The 18,937-nt window shown below is 39.7% G+C and overlaps 1 long non-coding RNA gene across 1 annotated transcript in view; it reads left to right on the top strand.

The window, feature by feature from the left end:
* Positions 1-16,966: 16,966 nt before the first annotated feature.
* LOC105463155 (uncharacterized) overlaps positions 16,967-18,937 on the top strand; it is a 106,899-nt gene continuing 104,928 nt past the window's right edge. Inside the window, exon 1 of the long non-coding RNA XR_011624225.1 lies at positions 16,967-17,135. This is a non-coding gene — a long non-coding RNA (uncharacterized lncRNA). The remainder of the gene's footprint in view (positions 17,136-18,937) is intronic.

Genomic DNA, 18,937 nt, shown 5'->3' with positions numbered 1-18,937 from the left:
TTTATCTTTAAAAATGTTAAATTTTTCCATTTAGAAGACTAATACCTACTCATAGTAGAAAATTTGGAAAAATATAGGCAAGAATGATGATGTTACTTTGCATTAGAGAGACATATTATTGTGTCTGCTTGAGTAAAAATGTCACTTTTTATTCAGATTATAAGATTCAAAACTGGTTGTAATGAGCTAGGGAAATTGCTGATTTTTGCACAACATTCCAAGTATAGAGTAATATCAATTTGTGAGTATGCAGTGTGCATGTCCGTGTGCTGAAGGTGGTGTTGGCAGCAGTTACATCAAGTTAATAATGACAATTTTTGTGTTGCTAACATGAAAATAGAAAGTGTGAGTATGTCCCAGATACAGGACAGCATATTATTTTTGTTCAATGGAAACAGATGTTATGAAGAAATTGAATCAGAAGTAATTTTGATGGAAATATTTTTATTATGTTATATACTGCATAAAGATGCAAATTCTTTTTCTTTTTAGCTGTAACCTCAACTCCTCTGGGAAATACAAATGAAATATATATTTTTTAAAACAATAAATAATCTAAAAACAGGAAAATAAAATTTTGAGATGAAAATCTGGCATCCATCTACATAACTGTAGTCAACTGATCTTTGACAGAGAAAAAAAGGCAATACAATGAGGCAAAGAAAGTCTTTTCATAAAAATGATATTGGAACAATTGGATATTTGAATGCAAAAAAGAATGTAGAAATAGACCTTATACCATTCACAAAAATTAACTCAAAATGGATTATAGACCTGAATGTAAAATGCAAAATTATAAAAATCCTGGAGTAGAAAACAGGAAAAAACCTAAATAGCTTTGGGTACGGCAATGACTTTTTAGATATAACACCATTAGTGTGATATATTAAATAAAGGATTGATAAGCTGGACTTCATTAAAATGGAAACTTCTGTTCTATAAAAGAAAAAATGTCAAGAGAATGAAAAGCCAAGCTACAGAGAGAAAATATTTGCCAAAGACATATCTGATAAAGGGCTGTTATCCAAAATACACAAAGATCTCTTAAAACTAAACAACAATTTAGCAATAACCCAATTGAAAATGAGCTAATGACCTTAACAGACACCTTCTGAAGAAAGATATGCAGATAGCAAATAAAAATATGAAAGATGCTCTACATCATATGTCATCAGGGAAATGCAAATTAAAACAACAATAAAATGCTACCACATGACTGTTAGAATGGCCAAAATGCAGAACACTGGCAAAGCCAAATGACGGCAAGGATGAGGAACATCAGGAGCTCTCATTCACTGATGGTGGAAATGCAAAATAGTAGAGCCACTTTGGAAAATAGTTTGGTAGTTTCTTACAAAAATAAATATGTGTATGTAAAACCATATGATTTGACAATCTCACTCCTTGGTATTTACCCAGAGGAGTTGGAAACTTTATGCTTATACAAAAACCTGCACATAGATGGATACAGCTGCTTTATTTGTAAAACCATTGAGGTAATTAAGATGTCCTGCAGTAGGTGAAGGGATAAACTGTGTTACTTCCAGACTATTGAAAATTATTTGACACTCAGAAGAAATGAGCTATCAAGCTATGAAAATACATGGAGGGTAATACTAAGTGAAAGAAGCCAATCTGAAAAGGATAGGTGTTGTATGATTCCAACTATATAACATTCTGGAAAAGGCAAAACTATGGAGACAGTAAAAGGATTAGTGGTTGCTAGAGGTTAGGGGTGGGAGGGAATGAATAGGTGGGGCACAAAGGGTTTTTAGGGCAGTGAAAAATACTCTGAATGATAACACAATGATAGATACATGTCATTCTATATTTGTCCAAACGCATAGACTGTAGGGCAAACTATACATTTTGGGTGCTAGTGATGTGTCAATATAGATTCATAAATTAACAAATGTACCCTCTGGTGGAGGATATTGATAATGGGGGAGGCTATGCATGTGTAGAGGGAGGGGCATATGGGAAATCTCTCTACCTTCTCAATTTTGCTGTGAATGTAAAACTTCTAGAAAAAACTAAGTCTTAAAAAAAATCTAGCATTCTGGGTGCTTTCCACATAAGCCATTTTATTCCATTTAAGTTGTTTCCTTCCTCACTCAATGTCTGGAGCACAAAAATGAAGGTAGAACCAGCCAAGAGTGAACTAAAGCGACAGTAGAATCTTAGGTGATTGCGAAACTTGCTGTGCTTTTTTCTTCCTTCTAATATCGTCTGTAAAATTTCCAGGAAGACTTGCTGTTTCCACTTTTCTCATTTTGGGATATTTAGACAAATACAGACTCTACCTATAATATTTCCTTACTCATTATTTAATCATTACTTTTTCAAAGTTTTCAAGTCTTAAGCCCTCATGCTTGGCAATTCAATGTAGTTGAAATCAATTCAATAATATATCATTCATGGCTCAGTCAGAAAAGCAGAATCACTTTGATGAATGTTATATACTATATATGAATCTCTATCTATTATCTATCGATCATCAATCTATTGATCTATTTATCTGATGTTTTAGTTTTTTTGGTTTAAATCTTAAACTCATTCACAGTTCATTTTGGTCTTGGGAGTGGAGAAGGTAGGAATCCAGCTTTAAAATACTAAGTTTTTAAACATTAAGATTTCAGTTCCCCCTTCCACTTATTATAAGATTCAATAGTTTACAGGGTATTCTGAAAATTATGTTCTAAATGAGAACTTTGTGGCTTTACATTAATCTGTGATAATCTCTCTCAGTTGCACCTTCAACTTCTATTTCTTTTTATACAAAAAGGTACATGTTATTCATCTCTTAATGTCTTTTCACTTTTACCTGTCTTAGATAAGCTTCCTGGAAGTAGACTCTGAGTGGAGAATTGCCTGCAGAAAGTTTATTGGGTTCTTTTATGAAATACACCTATAATGAAGTGAGTAAGCAAACATAGAGAAAGTAGTTGCAATTGAGGTCTCAGACGTTTCTTTGGGGACCCCTGGAATTGAGATATCCTTTCAGTATCATCCAGATTGAGGCAAGAAGCTTGGCCCTTTATTGGGCACATCAGCCAGTCAATGTTCCTTGAGGGGAGGTGTAATCTTGAGTAAAGCAGCTCCCTGGGGTGAGACACAATTTCCAGTAAGGGTCTCAGCTGTGGTCCATCAGCAAATGATATTCCCAGCAGCTGAGGGATTTATGGTTGTCTCTGAAAGGTGCTCTAGGTGGGACACCACAGTATCCACTACACTGCCAGATAGAAAGCAGTCGTTCATTAATTTTATTGTCATTCTTACTCTTTGTCCTGATGTAGTCCCACTTTAGAACTCCCATTCTTGTTGGATTTTAATATTGCAATAGGAATTTATGCAACCAATGGTTATTTTTGGCTATGTTAAGGTTAGCTGTCAGTTTCAATGTTTTTTCTTCGTCTCTCTTTGTCCATGTATGAAGAAAGCAAAAATAAATTTGAATATTTTCTTTTCTCTCTATATAGATAAGTATATCTCAAATAAATTATTCTGGAATGAAGAATAAGAGGCCAAATGAAGGTCAGTTTCTGGAAATTTGTCAGATTTCCCTGTAAGATAATTTATGCATATATTGAGTATCTTCCTTGGAGCAGTCAGGTGCTTGATGAGGTGGTATAAGGCAAGGACACTCTCCCCAAGGAGCCTGAAATTGTATTAGAATGTAAAGCAGAACTTGCTCAGCTGTATGTGACAGAAAACTAAGTGAAATTGGCTAGGCAAAATATCTATTAACTAATTTAACCAAAAAGTCTATGGCTGTCTGGATTTGGGGATTCAAATAATATCACCTGGATCTAGTATCGCTTCATCTCCCTACTTGGCTTTTACCTATGTCAGCTCTAAACCTCAGACAAGCCCTCCCATGATGACTGAGGTTTCTTCCAGGTTTGCTTCCTCAGCCGTGAAAAATTCAAGATTCAGGGATCCTTTTCATGAACAATTTCAAAACAACATCTGGATCTGACTCTCATTGACTAAAGAATAGAACACGATGATTAATTGCCTTAAGACTCATGCTCAACCGTGAAGCATGTGATGCATGTGCATGGCCTGAGAGTCAGAAAAGAGTGATTTTATTAATGGAAACTGGGACATGATTGCCAAAAGAGAAGAAATGGATGCCAGGTAACAAAAAGAACAAATCGCTTTTAAAAAGATCCAGGCTATCTATTTACATTTTCTTTTGATTGGTATTTATTGAATATCTGTTATATCCCGGGAAGTGTGTTAGATACTGCAACACTGAGGTGAACAAGGTAAAGCGCCTGTTCTCATAGAGCTTGTATTCTGGTGTGCTAGAAACAGAAAACAGATAAAAAAAGTGTTGCTCCAGCTATCAATTTATTGTTTCTTTGAATCCTTATTTCTTTGTCCTGCTTTAAATACCGGAGCTGGATCCTGTGAACATTTATCCTTTGTCCACTGGCAGAATGTTAAGTTTCAAAAGGAGTCATAAGGCCAAGCAATAGTGACAGGAAGATACCTCCTTTCAAAAATCTGATCTGCTGCGCTTCCTCACTAAATATTAAAGGGAGGACCAGATCCTTGAAAGGAAGTGTCCACAGGTTACATTTATTTTTTTCTATTTCTCCTTAATCCAGCTTGAGTAGGACTTTCACTTATAGTATAATAAAATTTAATAAATGCTTGTGAGTAAAGTAGAAACTCTGCTAGGCATGAGAGATGTAGAAGAGAAGACCTACGGTCTCAGTTTATATAATCTTCTAATGGGGAAGGCAGATAATAAATGCATGATTAATGTAATTTCAGATAGTAATAAATGCTTTGAAAAAATTTAGAAAGGTTATTGGAGAAGAAATATGTATGTGTGCATGTGTAAGTGTGTAGAGACAACTTTATTTAGAATGTCAAAGAAAGTCTCTAAGGAATTGACATTGAGATGAGATCTGGGTTGTCAGGGAGCCAGCCATGTGAAAATCTGGGGCATGAGTTTCCCAGTAGGAGAAAATACATTTACAAATTCTCTGAAATCCAAATGAGCTTGTGTTCAAGTCTGTGAAGAAGGTCACAGTGAACAAAATTGGTGGGCTTAGCATGGTCCATTCATGTAGGATCTCTTAGAACTTGCTAAGGAGTTTCAATTTTATTATAATGGTATTAGGAAACCATTGGTGGCTTTATAGCACAAATATAAAAGTTATTTGAGTTATATTCCAAAGCAATACTTTTATATTGACTGTTATAGCAAGAATGGACTGCTGTGGGATAAGAGGAGAAGCGGTAGGGAAACCAGGTAAAAGTGTATTAATCCACGTGAGATGCTCCTGCTTGGACTAAAGTGGTTATGATGAAGATAGGGGAAGTGGTTGGAAGCAGGATATAGTCTCAGGCAGAGCAAGCAGGACCCCCTGATGGATTGGAAATTTGAGTGGAGGGTGGGAGAGATGAAGAGTGAGTATAAACAACTGGATGAATAGTAGTGCCACTAAAAGAGATGGAGAAGATCTGTCAAAGAAAAGGTTGGCAGTATGGAGGAAGGGATGAGTGGACAGATGTCTCAATTTTCATATTGGATATGCTAAGTTTGAACTGTCTCTTATTTATAAAAGAGCAGATTTTGAGTAGACATTGGGCTTGCTAATACAGAGCTTGGAAAAGTGATCTGGACTGGAGATGTGAATGTATATTCTATTTGAAGCCATGAAATATGATGGAATCTCCCAAGGGGCAGGGATAGATATAGAATGGGGATAAGGACAGAGCCCTTCAATATGCCAACATTTAGAATCAGGCATGAAAAGAGGAATCACAGGAAGGGTAGAAGTCATCATTATTCAGGTGATATAAAATCTAGGCAATTGTGATATTAAGGGAGTTAAGAAAATAAAGTATTTCACAAGGAAATAATGTGCTCAGCCATGTCCACGGAGGACTAGCTACTGAGAGTCTAGCAAGATGAGGACTGAATTAAATACTGGTTTTCTAAGCTGACTTTAAAAGAGCAGTTACAATGGAGTGGTGGTAGAAACAGGAGCTTACTAGTGGTGGGCTGAAGAGAGGTGGAGAAATCAGAACTTAGAGATAGGGTATGGACAATTCTTTCAAAGGAGCAGAGAAAACAGGGCAGTCATTAGAAGGGAATACGGAGTCAAGGAAAGGTCACTTGCCATCAAGAGTCCTGAGCAATACTGCATCGTTACCTTCATTATACAGATGAGGGACTTGGGTATCAGAGAATATAACCTGCTCAATGATAGACTGGTAACATGTGGCAGTAAGTTTTGCAATTCAAAGTCAAGGCTTTGTTGCTGAATTCCACACTCTTTCCTACTATATAGTAGGCTCTGCATACAGTATCTAGCACAAATGGTCGATATTATCATAAATAATATTTGTAGACACAATGGGCCATTATATTATTATTGTTGTTACTATTCTGATTTTCCAGAAGTCGTGCACAATTTTGCTACAGTGACCATTATAATTGCTGTCCATATAAAGTAGAAAAATGGCAGCAAATGACATGTCTCTTCTTAGACTAGAATCTGGAGCACAATGAAGTTAATGATTTAGCTGATGATAGAAATTTTTAAAACTTAGAATTCTCTATTTTTATTATCTTTTCAAGGCACAAAGTTCAAAAGTAATCTCTGGGTTCCAGATGTATAAAGCAAGTTAATTTTTTTTCTAAGAGTCATAAAAGCTGTGTTTTTATCTACTTTCTAGAATTTTATAGTTTTTAATTGTCAACATTATTTGCTATAACTGGTATAGATATACACCAAAATAAGAATTCATGGGATAGTCCTCTTATAATTCATTGCATAGTCACTTGTCATTTGCATTTATATTTTGAATTTGCTCATTAATGACTAACCTTTAAATTCAATGCCCTCTGCGCCTGTTTTCTGAGATACATTTTCTTCCTTGATACCATTAATTTGAATATTTATGACTCTTTCTTTATACCTTTCCTTCATATTATTTGGTTGCATGTAGGTGACCTTGAATTTGTCAGGGATCCTTAACTCTTGTGCAGAATGTTGACTGAATTACTGTGGTCGAACTGCTTTTTGGTCTAAGCATAGCAGTAAGCATGAATAAAGTAGAATCTGAATGCTGTCTTGCCACTGATTTCTTTTGTGACACTAGAGAAATTGCTGGCTTGCTCAACTCCCTTCCCCTCTCATGACTGAGCTGGTAATCAACAATTTTCTCTTCCCAGACTATTAGGTTCTGGGCTTTTTATGATGTGTCAAATGTTGCAATGGTTTATGCTGTTTTTATTTCAGGGGAGGAGTAGCACTTACTAATCTTACAAAAGTGTTGTGAAAATTAATTAGTTAATGTTCACAAATACTTTGAAGATTAAACACCCAGTATAAATGCTTATTATTGTTTTATGCACACCAAGAGCCTAGCTAGGCAGGCGAATATGTTTCCCAGAGATGAAAGGATTATGCAACATAGAAAATTGTGGTTTAGTGCTTTAAGGTTGGCAGACAGGTTACTCACGATTGCATATGTGGGAATTGCTCTTACCAGAGCACAAAGGTCCCAACAAGGCCTGGAATAAAGCCATCTGTTATAACTAGTGTTGACTTCCAAAGTATTCAAGCCAAGATGAATTTATTGTATGATATTGAGTGTGATGATAAGGTTGATGAGTTTCTCAGGTACAGATGAAAGCAAAAGGAAGGGTAGTTCCAGGACTCTGAGAAGCTAATGCTATTGAAAAACCCTCACAACCCTATTCAGTGATAAGATGGAGTGCTAATTGACTGGAACCAGGCGTGGTCAATCTCAACATGTTCAGCATGACCTCAGCTGAGGTCAGAGCCATTAAATAGAGTCTGCAAATCTGGAAATGCTATCTTAATCTTGAGTACGGCTGGCTAGTGAAGTTTAAATAGGTACAGCTTTTTTGGAGAAGTTGATAACAATGTACCTACAGCATTAAAAGGGTACAAACATTTAAGTCAGCAACTTCTCTCTTAGGAATTCATTATCATTAGGGATATTTACTTGTTTACTTTTAAACAAGTGAAAAACAGGAGCTTACTAGTGGTGGGTTGAAGAGAGGTGGAGAAATCAGGACTTAGAGACAGAGTGTGGACAATTGTTAAAAATTGTAAAAATTTTTAACAATATAAATGTCCAATAATGAAGGATTGATGAAATAAATTATGGTTCCAGCATAAAGTGAAATACTGTAAAGCCATTAGAGATGAGATTCTAGACAGTTATTAACAAGAAGAGATACCCAAAGTACATTGTTTAAAAAACATCCAGATAAGAAAAAAATATATCATGATGAAGAGATTTTGAAGAATTTGAAGTGTATTTTAAATTTAAATTTAAATTTTTATTTGTGAGAGAGGGTCTCACTCTGTCTCCCAGGCCGGATTGCAGTGGGTCGATTTTGGCTCACTGCAACATCTGCCTCCCAGGTTCAAGCAATTCTCATGCCTCAGCCTCTCGAATAGCTGGGATTACAGGTGTGTGCCAACACGCCCTGCTAATTTTTGTATTTTTAGTAGAGACAGGGTTTCGCCATATTGGCCAGGCTTGTCTTGAACTCTTGGCCTCAAGTGATCCACCCACCGTAGCCTCCCAAAGTGCTAGGATGATAGGCATGAGCCCCGTCTGAAGTATCTTTTTCTTTTTTTTAAAGGAATACCCAGAATTGCCCAGGCTGGACTTGAATTCCTGGATGCAGGCAGCCCTCCCACCTCAGCCTCCTGAGTATCTGGGACTACAGGTGTGTGCCACCATACCCAGCTCTGAAGTATTTTTGTTGTCTTATCTGTTTATCCCTATTTTCTAATTTCTCTACACTGAATGTTTATTGCTATTATAATAAAAACAAAGTTATTTATGAAAAAAAAGATATACATTCTCATCAGCATTCATGGAGAATGGAATATACAAAATAATAAGACCGTAAGATTTCTACAAAACCTTTGGAAAAAAACCCAGAACAAATATATGGGAGAGAAATGAATGATAAAGTAGTTCAGTTGTCTGATAATTCATCTGGCTTCTTGGCCTTAATGTTTCGTGAAACCTTGGCCCCTGGTTTTGCCCCTGCTGGCCTTCATGACCAACTCTTCCTGGGCTCAGGGTCACAACCCAGTAGGGCCTCTTCTTAGGCCAGTATCTACTCTTGTCTCCCATGCAAGTTGAGACTTCAGATACTGGGGATCTACTCTGCACCCACCAGAAGCACAAATTAGCAGTACAGGGGAGTTAGTGCCCTGTGGGAAGAACCTTTGAAGACAGGGTCAATGGATGTAGTCTCCTTCTTTCCTCTCCTGGCCTCACTGTCCTGAAATGCAGTAGCTCGTATGTCTCTCTGAAGACTCTACTGCAAGAATGAGCAGTTGGTACCATTCCACACAAGGAGGCAGCCAGCTCTCCTAAGGCACTTGGGCTCTTCCCTTCTCTGCACCCTTTCCCTTTTATTTCACTTCTTCTTCCCTGCATTGCACTCTCCAGTAAAGTGGTAGGGCCCAAGATTTACCTCAAGCTCTGCTTTCTGGGGAGCACCAAGCTTAGGCACATTTTGTGAGACACAGGCAAAAAAGCACTGGATTTCATAGGTACCATTCATTCAATCGAATATCAAATAAAAACTAGCATTTACTGAATGGTTTCTATGTGCCAGATGGTAGATATTATATCATTAAATCTTCATAACAATATTTACATTTATAATTGAAGAAACTTTGGACTAGAGAGATTAACAAACCTACCCAAGGTCCCAGAGCGTGGGGTTTGAACTTAGGTGTGTCTAATACCAAATTTGATGTCCCTCATAGCACAGGGTGTATATGGTTTAAAAACATGATCTAAAGAAGAATCTTGAGAGATTTCCTGCTTCAAAAATTATATTGTTAGGGTAAGCAGCTACAACTAGGACACATAAAACATCAAGAAAGAATGAAAGAAGGTATTTAACTAAATGTTAAATTGCATGACACAGACTACAGTTGCTATCAAATTTAGAAATACGAGAGAAAGTCACAAGGCTGAAGGAATGCTTATTGTTAACGCATATAAGCATATGTATAAGAGACCACCTGAGGAGGCTTAGTGTGAGCAACAGGCTGTTTATTCACTTGGGTGCAGGTGGGCTGAGTCCGAGAAAGTAGTCGGCAAAGAGTGGTGGGATTATCATTGGTTCTTATAGGTTTGGGATAGGGGGTGGAGTCAGGAGCATTTTTTGCAGGCAGGGCATGGATGTTACAAAGTACAAAGCACATTCTCAAGGGCGGAAAGAATGTAACAAAGTACATTCGGCGGAAAGAATGTAACAAAGTACATTCACAAAGGCGGGAAGGGGTGTATTGTCACAAGGGTGGGGAGGAATGTTACAAAGTACATTCACAAGGATGGGGAATATCACAAAGTACATTATCTCAAGGGCAGGGGAATGTCACGATGGTTCGACCACCGTGCGGCCAGCTCGGAGGACCTTACACTTATCAGGAAGGATGCTGTACTAAAGCTGAATCTTAAAAGATAGAGGAGATAATCTTTTTTTAAAAGATTGAGAAGACAGAGGGAAAAGTGAGTAAAGCCAGAGGTTCATCATTGAGACTACAGAGGAGAAGGTTAGCATGACATGTTTGTGAACTAGAGAAGTCAGAATAAAAGAAACATTACCTGTGTGGGACTTAGTAGGCTCAGTTCCTGGGGAGTTGGATTATCATGGTTCTTGAACACAAGCAGAAGCATTTATGTGTGTTTTGTGGGAAGAAGGAGACATTCAAACCTTCTGAGCAGGAGAAAGATATGATAAATCAGTGGATAGAATGATTATTTAGGGAGGAAGGATGTGAAGACAGGGAGATTTTGTGTTGAAGTCATGAAATACTATAATATTTTGCCTGGTAGATGTTGTGAGGCTATTGTGTTTATAAAGTAAACACATACACAATTCTGATGCAGCAATTATAGAATGGTGTATGACGATTCTTCATTTTATGAAATTATGAGTTAGAAGTCTCTAGAGTCATCTATTCCAAAGATGTAAACTCCTGTAACAGTAACATCATATTTAATATTTCTTATGTGCTGGTCACTGTGCTAAGTTCTTAACATGTCATTGTTCTTTCAAATCCCTTTATTATCTCCTATTTACACTTGAGGAAACTCATGTTGAAAGAAGTTCAGTAAGTCGTTCAAGTTTTGTGGATAATGAACAGTAAGAGTCTGAATTCCAATCTTGATCTGTCTGACTCTGGCTAGAGTTCTCTGTCTCCTGACTCTTTTGGAAGGCATCCTCCCAAAGTCCTTCCCCTAGGAAGGTGCAAGAGTGCCACTTGTTCTTTACACGCATCTACACCAATTACTTAAAATTTAAGAACTTCTCAGGTTATGAGGATCTTAAAACCCTTTGCATCACTGTAGCCGGCTGACAAATTCTCCAGTTAAGTTGATTTGGCATTGAGGGAATTTAATTCAGAGCAGTTTCCTATCACTCATAGACTACAGCAAAATTAAATACATACATTTGCCAGCATAGTTATGCTGACATACCTGTTCATGATTAAAAAAATAAAAAGCCAAAAATCCCCATGGGAAAAAAATTCTACCAATTTGAGATAGGAAGTAGTGACATCTTTTAAGAAAACCAATATGAGTTTTTTCCACAGGGAGAGCTCGTTGGACTGACAAAAATAAGTACAAGCAAAACAAGTAAAAATTGGAAATTTTTGAAAAATAGTAAGAACTATTAAGTCGTCCAGTGAGTGCATTTCAGTAGGGTAGGTTTTGTGTTCAAGTAAGCTGGGTGGCAGCCTCCGTGCTGCAATCTGAGGGGTTCTGGAAGATATTTCTCAATCTAATAGACTTGCACATTTATAATTACAGGTGCTTGCAATTTCAGCAATTAGGTATTCCTTTCTGTCTTCAAATAAAGGCTTTGGGGCTGTTCTGAGTTACTTATTAAAATGCAAATACTCCTGGGAAGCATAACACCTTGGATTCTTTTCTGGTAATGTGTGGAAGAAGATTTAATTTAATTCAGTTCATTTCAGTTCACTTGACGTCGATTTAATTCATTTGAGCTCCTACTAAGTGCAAAGCTCTTTGCTGGATCTTCACTGTGGGAGGAAAGGAGAAATTTCAATCTTTCATCAACTTCTTAAAGGGACAGATAGTAAATATGTTTGGCTTTGTGGGCTATATGATCTCTTTTGTAATACTCAACTCTATCATTATAACCAGAAAGCAACACGTACATCAATGATCGTGGCTATGTTCCAGTAGAAACTTATTTACCAGACAGGCTGTGAGCTGGATGCTGACCCCTGCTCTAGAAGCTTATAATCAGGAAGGGATTTACTTAAGCTTATTCTCTGATGAAATAAAACCCCAAGAGGAATTTGTAGGACATTTGACTTAACTGGAAAATCACTGGAATCACTTGGAAAACCTTCTAAAATAGGCACATAATGGGTCACCCGCTCAGGCCCAGAGATTCTCATGGAATTGGTCTGCCGGTAAGACCTGGGCACGGGGATTTTCAAAGCTCTCCAGTATTAGGGTTGCTAATACTCAATAAGGTTTGAAAAGCATGGTTGAGGGCAGTATCTGGAAATATTGTCAGATGCAATGAGGCTCCAGCAGGCAGTATAGGGCTGGGGAATGGGGATTACAAAGGCTTGCCGTGTGTTTCACTCTTTTGGGAAAAGAACAATTAGGATAGAAATTTTCCCATCACACTGAGGAACTCAAAAGAAGTTTAAGAAAGTTTATTTGCAGAGTTCAGCAACTTGTGATATGTGGTTTTAAAAAATCAGAACAGAGGCCAGGCACAGTGGCTCACGCCTGTAATCCCAGCACTTTGGGAGGCCGAGGCAGGCAGATCACGAGGTCAGGAGATCGAGACCATCCTGGCTAACACGGTGAAACCCCATCTCTACTAAAAATACAAAAAAATTAGCTGGGCGTGGTGGTGGGCGCCTGTAGTCCCAGGTACTCGGGAGGCTGAGGCAGGAGAAAGGCGTGAGCCTGGGAGGCGGAGCTTGCAGTGAGCCGAGATCGCGTCACTGCACTCTAGCCCCGGCGACAGAGCAACGGACTGTCCCACACCAAAAAAAAAAAAAAAAAAAAAAAAAAAAAAATCAGAACAGACTGAACATGGGAAATACGGCAGCCCCAATCCCTTCCGTTGGCCCAGCTCTGGAACACCTGTTTTCAGATGCTCCCTGTGTTAGTTTCCAAGTGCTGCTGTAACAAAGTCCCACGAACTGTAGGACTTAAAACAATATAACTTTGCTATCTTATGGTTCTGGGGGACAGCAGCCTAAAGTCAGGGTGTCAGCAGGGCCATGATCTCTCAGGTATGGAGGGGAGGATCTCTTCCATCCCTTTCTCCTAGCTTTGGTGGTTACTGGCAGTCAATCCTTAGTGTTCCTTGCCATCTAGATGCAGCGCTCTAATCTCTGCCTCCATCGTCACGTGCTGTTCTCCTCTATGTGTGTCTGTCTCTGTGTCTTCTCTCCTCTTATAAAGACACCAGTCACCTTGGGTTAAGGGCTCACCCTACTCCACAATGACCTCATTTTAACTTACGTTGAATTAGATCTGCAAAGACTCTACTTCCAAATCAGGTCACATTCACTAGTACTAGGTGTTAGGACTTCAACATACCTTCCTGGAGGACAAAATTCAACCCCAAACACTACTTCATGAGAATTTTCTTTATCCTTGTTTTTGAAGAACAGAAATAACATGTAAAAGGGAAGGAGCTTGAATCCGGAGGCAGAATTTGTGGCTTCATCTGTAAAATGGGACTAAGAATCAGGAAAATGATATTCAGGAGACATGTGAAGATGCTTTTCAAAAGAAAAAGCTCTATAAAACTTAAAGTATGAAATATAAGGGGTACCTAAGTAGATCAATTAAAAATGTGTATGTTATGTTATTAGGCAGCCTGGGTTGAATTAAGAAGGAAGCTCAAGGCCACATTCATGGTCTCTGCAGTGGTAGTGAAGTCTTGGTGTACACGGCTAGTTTTAACCACAAACCACTAGAGCTCAGGGTGTACCCTAATCACTCCTGGAGAAGAATTGTGCTTTGGAAAGATGTTGTCCCTTTAACTTCTAGGAAGCAATAAACGTAGCTTGTTTGTTCTCATTTTGCCAGTTTGTCACAAAGAGGGGTGGCTCCTCTGGATAAATCACCTACCTCCTTATTTTCTCAATGGAAAGAACACCTCCAACCTGCCACTTCAAGCACTGAGTAGACTGAGCGCCAAGTGTGGCATCGTAGAAAATTCAGAGAACTCGTGCCTTAAGTTGGGTGAGACATTGTGCCTCAGTGTCGTCTGCTGTAAAATGAAGAAAGGAGACCAATACCAGATATGTGCTGTAAGAGTTCACTGAAACAAGAGGCAAGCTTCATGGCAAGTGGTTGGTGGTCAATGCGTTAATAAGGCATAGGGACAGAAGATTGGCATTTTAATTCTTTGCAATTCAAAGCCAGCATTAGGATAAGACTGTATTAGCAGAGTGGAAGGAACAAATGATGCCCTGTAGAATGCTAAAATGGCTACTCAAGAAGATCAGTAGTGCTCGGGATGGACAAAAAAAAGTTTTGCCAAGACAGATGAAGTGTCTCTTCGAAGCCCGTGTCCTCACGTGTGCAGGGTTGAGGGACGGCCACGGCCCCAGCAGGCAGCCTGAGCTGGATGGCCACAGTCCAGATGGCACTGTGTCTGCCCAGGTGAATACTCACCCAGAGGACTGCCAATAAACAGCAGCAGGCGCCAGCCACAGCCAAAGGCCAGCTTCTAGGGAAACAGGGCGGGTGGATAGAAAGCACTGCTCCATTCTCCCGCTCCTCCCATGACCTGGAGCTTAATTTTCATTTGCAGGGAGTTTCCATTTGGCATACTGACCTTCCTTTAGTGGGAAATACCAATAAAGCTGGGGCCAGCTGGGGCCTTGAGTCTTCCTCTATGGAGAATTTAAAATTACTCCAGGGATTGAGGTGGGCATCCATAGGGCAAAGAAAAGCCTGTTTATTTTTCCCCCCTTTCCTCCTTCTCCCAACTTCTTCAGAACTTTTGCCCTCTTTGTCACTTTGTCAGATTGCCAATTGACCTTCCTTTCTCCTCCCACTTGGAGATGGGCTTCCTATCTCACTTCCTATCAGGCAGTGAGGTTGAGGGAGAATGGGTCAGAGGCACAGATTTTGAATGGAAGTGAGAAATGATGATTCTGTTCAAGGCGATGATGTCTCATTTATTAGCATTTGTGTGTGCGTGTGTGTGTTTGTGTTGGGGATGGTGGTGACAGTGTTTTCAGGCCTCTTATTAGAATGAATCAAGATTAGAGACTTCCACCCAGGGACAAAAAAAGAGGGCTATCTGGACTATAAATTACCATTAAGCCAGTCTCTCTCCTCAGCCTCCTCCCATCCCACTCTTCCATGTGGGTTAAACCAGGAGCATATTAATTGTGGGGTAATTAAAATGCTGTGGGTGAAAGGGTGAGATTAAAGGTTGGAAAGTTGAATTAGCAGGTGCCTGTTTTAAAATGCAGGTGAGCTGTCAGCCCTGAAGCAATCAAGAAAAGAAAACCAAACTACTACCAACTAATGATGCATGTCAATTCTCATCTCCTTGTTTTTTCCTCACATTTGGATGCAAACCCAGCCTAGTTTATAGCAGGACACAGCATGGCAAAAGGGGGCTATTTTGGTTTTCTTTTGTTTTGGAATCCTGAATGCGCAACTTTGGATTTGGTAGCCTAAGCCTGAAAAGCGAGTAGTTGTCAGTGAGAAGTAAAGTAAAGGTGCCCAGAGTTGATTCAGATCTAAAAATGATTAGGGGTGTTTGCTCTCGGCACAATTCATGACTTGGGAAGATCAGAATATATCTACCTGACTTGCTGGGTGAATCTCTCGTTAAAAGCATTACACAACCATTGTAACAATTAAAAATCACGTTTTGATTTTTCAAATTTTCATTTAACATCCTAACACAAAATTTTATTCTAAATCAAACCATGAGAAAGGTACTTGGAAAGGCACCGAGGAAAGAAGGGCCGCAGCAATACAAGAATACCAGAATAACGTGAGAAACAAGACAGATGAGCAGCATCAGAAGGGGAGGGGCATGAGCAAGATGGTCCTACATTTCAGAGGTGGTGAGAATGCTGTTCACTGGAGATCGGGGAAGTCTTCTCAAGAAAGAGGCATTGGGGGTTGGGTGTCAAAGAGGAGAAGTGGAGACTGAGGGGAGCACAGTGGCTTTAAATGAGGAACAGAGATATGAAAAGAACATGGACGGACTCTGTTGTAATAGTCCCATAGTCCGTTTTGGACACAACACAGGCAAAGACAGATTTTCTGTGTCAGTGTTTCTCAGCCCTGGTTGTGCATTATAGAAACACTAGGGAGCTTCTAAAAACCCTAATGCCCAGGCCACATCCTAGATCGACTGAATCAGAAAACCAAGGAGCGGGATCTAGGCACTGGCATTTTGTAATGGTCCCCAGGTGATTCCAGTGTGCTGGCAAGGTGAGCGACAGCCTGGCTCCAGCTGATCATTACAAATGAGTTCTTGATCTTATTCTTAATTAATGTAGCCTGGAGAGAAAAGGTACATTAAAAAACAACAACAACAACAACAACAACAACAACAAAAAACCAGAAAAAAAAAAAACCAGCCCATTGATCTATTTTCACTAAATTATCTAGAGAACCATTATTAAATAGCTTCCTTATTCACCTAGAAATGAATATGGGAATAGCACTAGAGGAAGATGGGACTAGAAAAAGAGAGTGTGGCTAAGTCATGGACGATCTTAATACCAGGCCAAGAGTTTTATTCGTTAGGTAATTCAGTTCATTAGGAAATAGGCAACAGGCAACACTGACAGTTTTAAGTTATGGAGTCGTCAAAAGTCACAGCTGTGGTTAGGGATATTTCTATGTTGGGTATTAGTAGGATGGAAGTGATGAAGGGAGAGAGGCCAATTAGGCCATGATTGCTTTGAGAATTGAAAGTACGTGAATGTGAAATCCCGGGGCAATAGAACGGACAGAACGTAGTGTGGCAAAGCTTCTCTCCATAACGTTCCTCTAGCCAAGTGACAAACATGAAGATTAGAAGTGCGGTACAGCCTTCTAAAGAAGCCAGGGTGAGTTGGGGCAAATGCCACTTTAGCCTGGGTTGGAGATATGCTACAAGGGGCAGGAACAGAGATGTGGGGATGAGAGGATACAGATTCCAAATAGAGACCAGAAGGATTGGTCTTCTGAAGGGTTTCCATTTTGGGGATGTGTGGTTGTGTTTGATTTCAGATTCACTGAGGGAAAGGGGAAAGAGTTACAGTTTGGGGTCACCCACCTCCCTCAGTCCCTAACCATGGGATTGCTCTCATAATCCCCTTTTCTGACACAAAAGGGAAGAAATAGTTTCATGGTATAGCATGGTATAAAAATCATGAAAGGTATAAAATTCAGAAAGGATGTGGTCACAGCATTAAAGGCTACGAAGAGGTCACAGTGGGTGAAGACCCTGAATAGTCCTGAATGACAGCAGATTTTCACGAGTGTGCAGAGATAAGTTAACATGGCAGGCCTGAGACAGCTCTCTTAGAAAGGCCTGCTTGTAAGATTGGCACCAGGCTGGCATCTGAAATCTTAAATTTCAGGAAGGTTTCCACAGTCGCCTAAGTGAGGAGTGGCTCACTGTGCCTGAACTGTGCGACTGGCTTATGCCAAACACCTGCTTTTCTTCTTGGAGTACGGCATTTTGGCAAGTGCTAGGCAGAGAGTGCCTAAGTGACCAGCCTCCAGCAAAAGCCTTGGACACTGAGTCTCTAATAAGCTTCCCTCGTAGACAACATTTCACATGTGTTGTTGCAACTCATTGCTGAAGGAATTTAGTGTGTTCTGTGAGAATCCATTGAGAGCGGACCCTTAGAAGCTTATGCCTGGTTTCCTCTGGGCCTCACCCAATGCTCCTTTTTCCCTTGTTAATTTTGCCTTGCCTCGTTTTGCGGTAATAAATTGTAGCTGTGACTATATGCTGAGTCCCGTGAACCCTAGTGAATCACTGAACACGAGAGTGGTGTTGGGAACCCTTGACAATCAGAATAAGGAAAATTTAAGAGCATCAGTTTGGTCAGAAAAACTGGGAGATCTTGAATGCATAAATTTTTAATAGCTGAATTAAGTGAGCCTATGTGCTTTGGAAAGTAATAAGGGAGAAAAATTTGGCTTTCTTTTTTTTTTTTTTTTTTTTGATGGAGTCTCGCTCCGTCACCCAGGCTGGAGTGCAATGGCGCCATCTCAGCTCACTACAATCTCTGCCTCCCAGGTTCAAGCAATTCTCCTGCCTCAGCCGGGATTACAGGCTCCTGCCACCATGCCTGGCTAATTTTTGCATTTTTAGTAGAGATGGGGTTTCACAAGTTAGCCAGGCTGATGTCGATCTCCTGACCTCAGGTGATCCACCTGCCTCGGCCTCCCAAAGTGCTGGGATTATGGGCATGAACCACCGTGCCCGACCTGGATTTACATGGTTTATCTAAGCTTTCTGCTTATGATTAAAGCTGAAAGCTGGTGTTTTCTCCTTTAAAGATGTAAAACGTGAACACAGTGAAAAGAGCATGTTATGAAAACAAACTTTAAGAGGAACAATTCCTGAATCTTTATAGCTGTATTGTGAAATTAAAAAATTCTTAAACTTCCTATTTGGTTTCCTGCTGCCTCTTGTTTAGCTGTGAGCACCTTCTCCAGGTGTCCAGGCACACTGATGTGATAAGGCTGGTCCGTCTCACAAGTTTCCCGTCACTGCCCTCCCTCAACCATGACTTAGTAACATTCAAATGCACCAGTGAAATCCCTTTTCTTGTCTACTCCACCCTGACCGCCAGTGAAGGCACCTGACCACAGGTCCTCACTCTCTCTCGGCTCTCCCCAGTGCTTGGCGGAG

Source organism: Macaca nemestrina, chromosome 6, assembly GCF_043159975.1.
Source record: "Macaca nemestrina isolate mMacNem1 chromosome 6, mMacNem.hap1, whole genome shotgun sequence".
Taxonomy (NCBI): Eukaryota; Metazoa; Chordata; class Mammalia; order Primates; family Cercopithecidae; genus Macaca; species Macaca nemestrina.
This window is presented reverse-complemented; position numbering and strand designations above follow the sequence as displayed.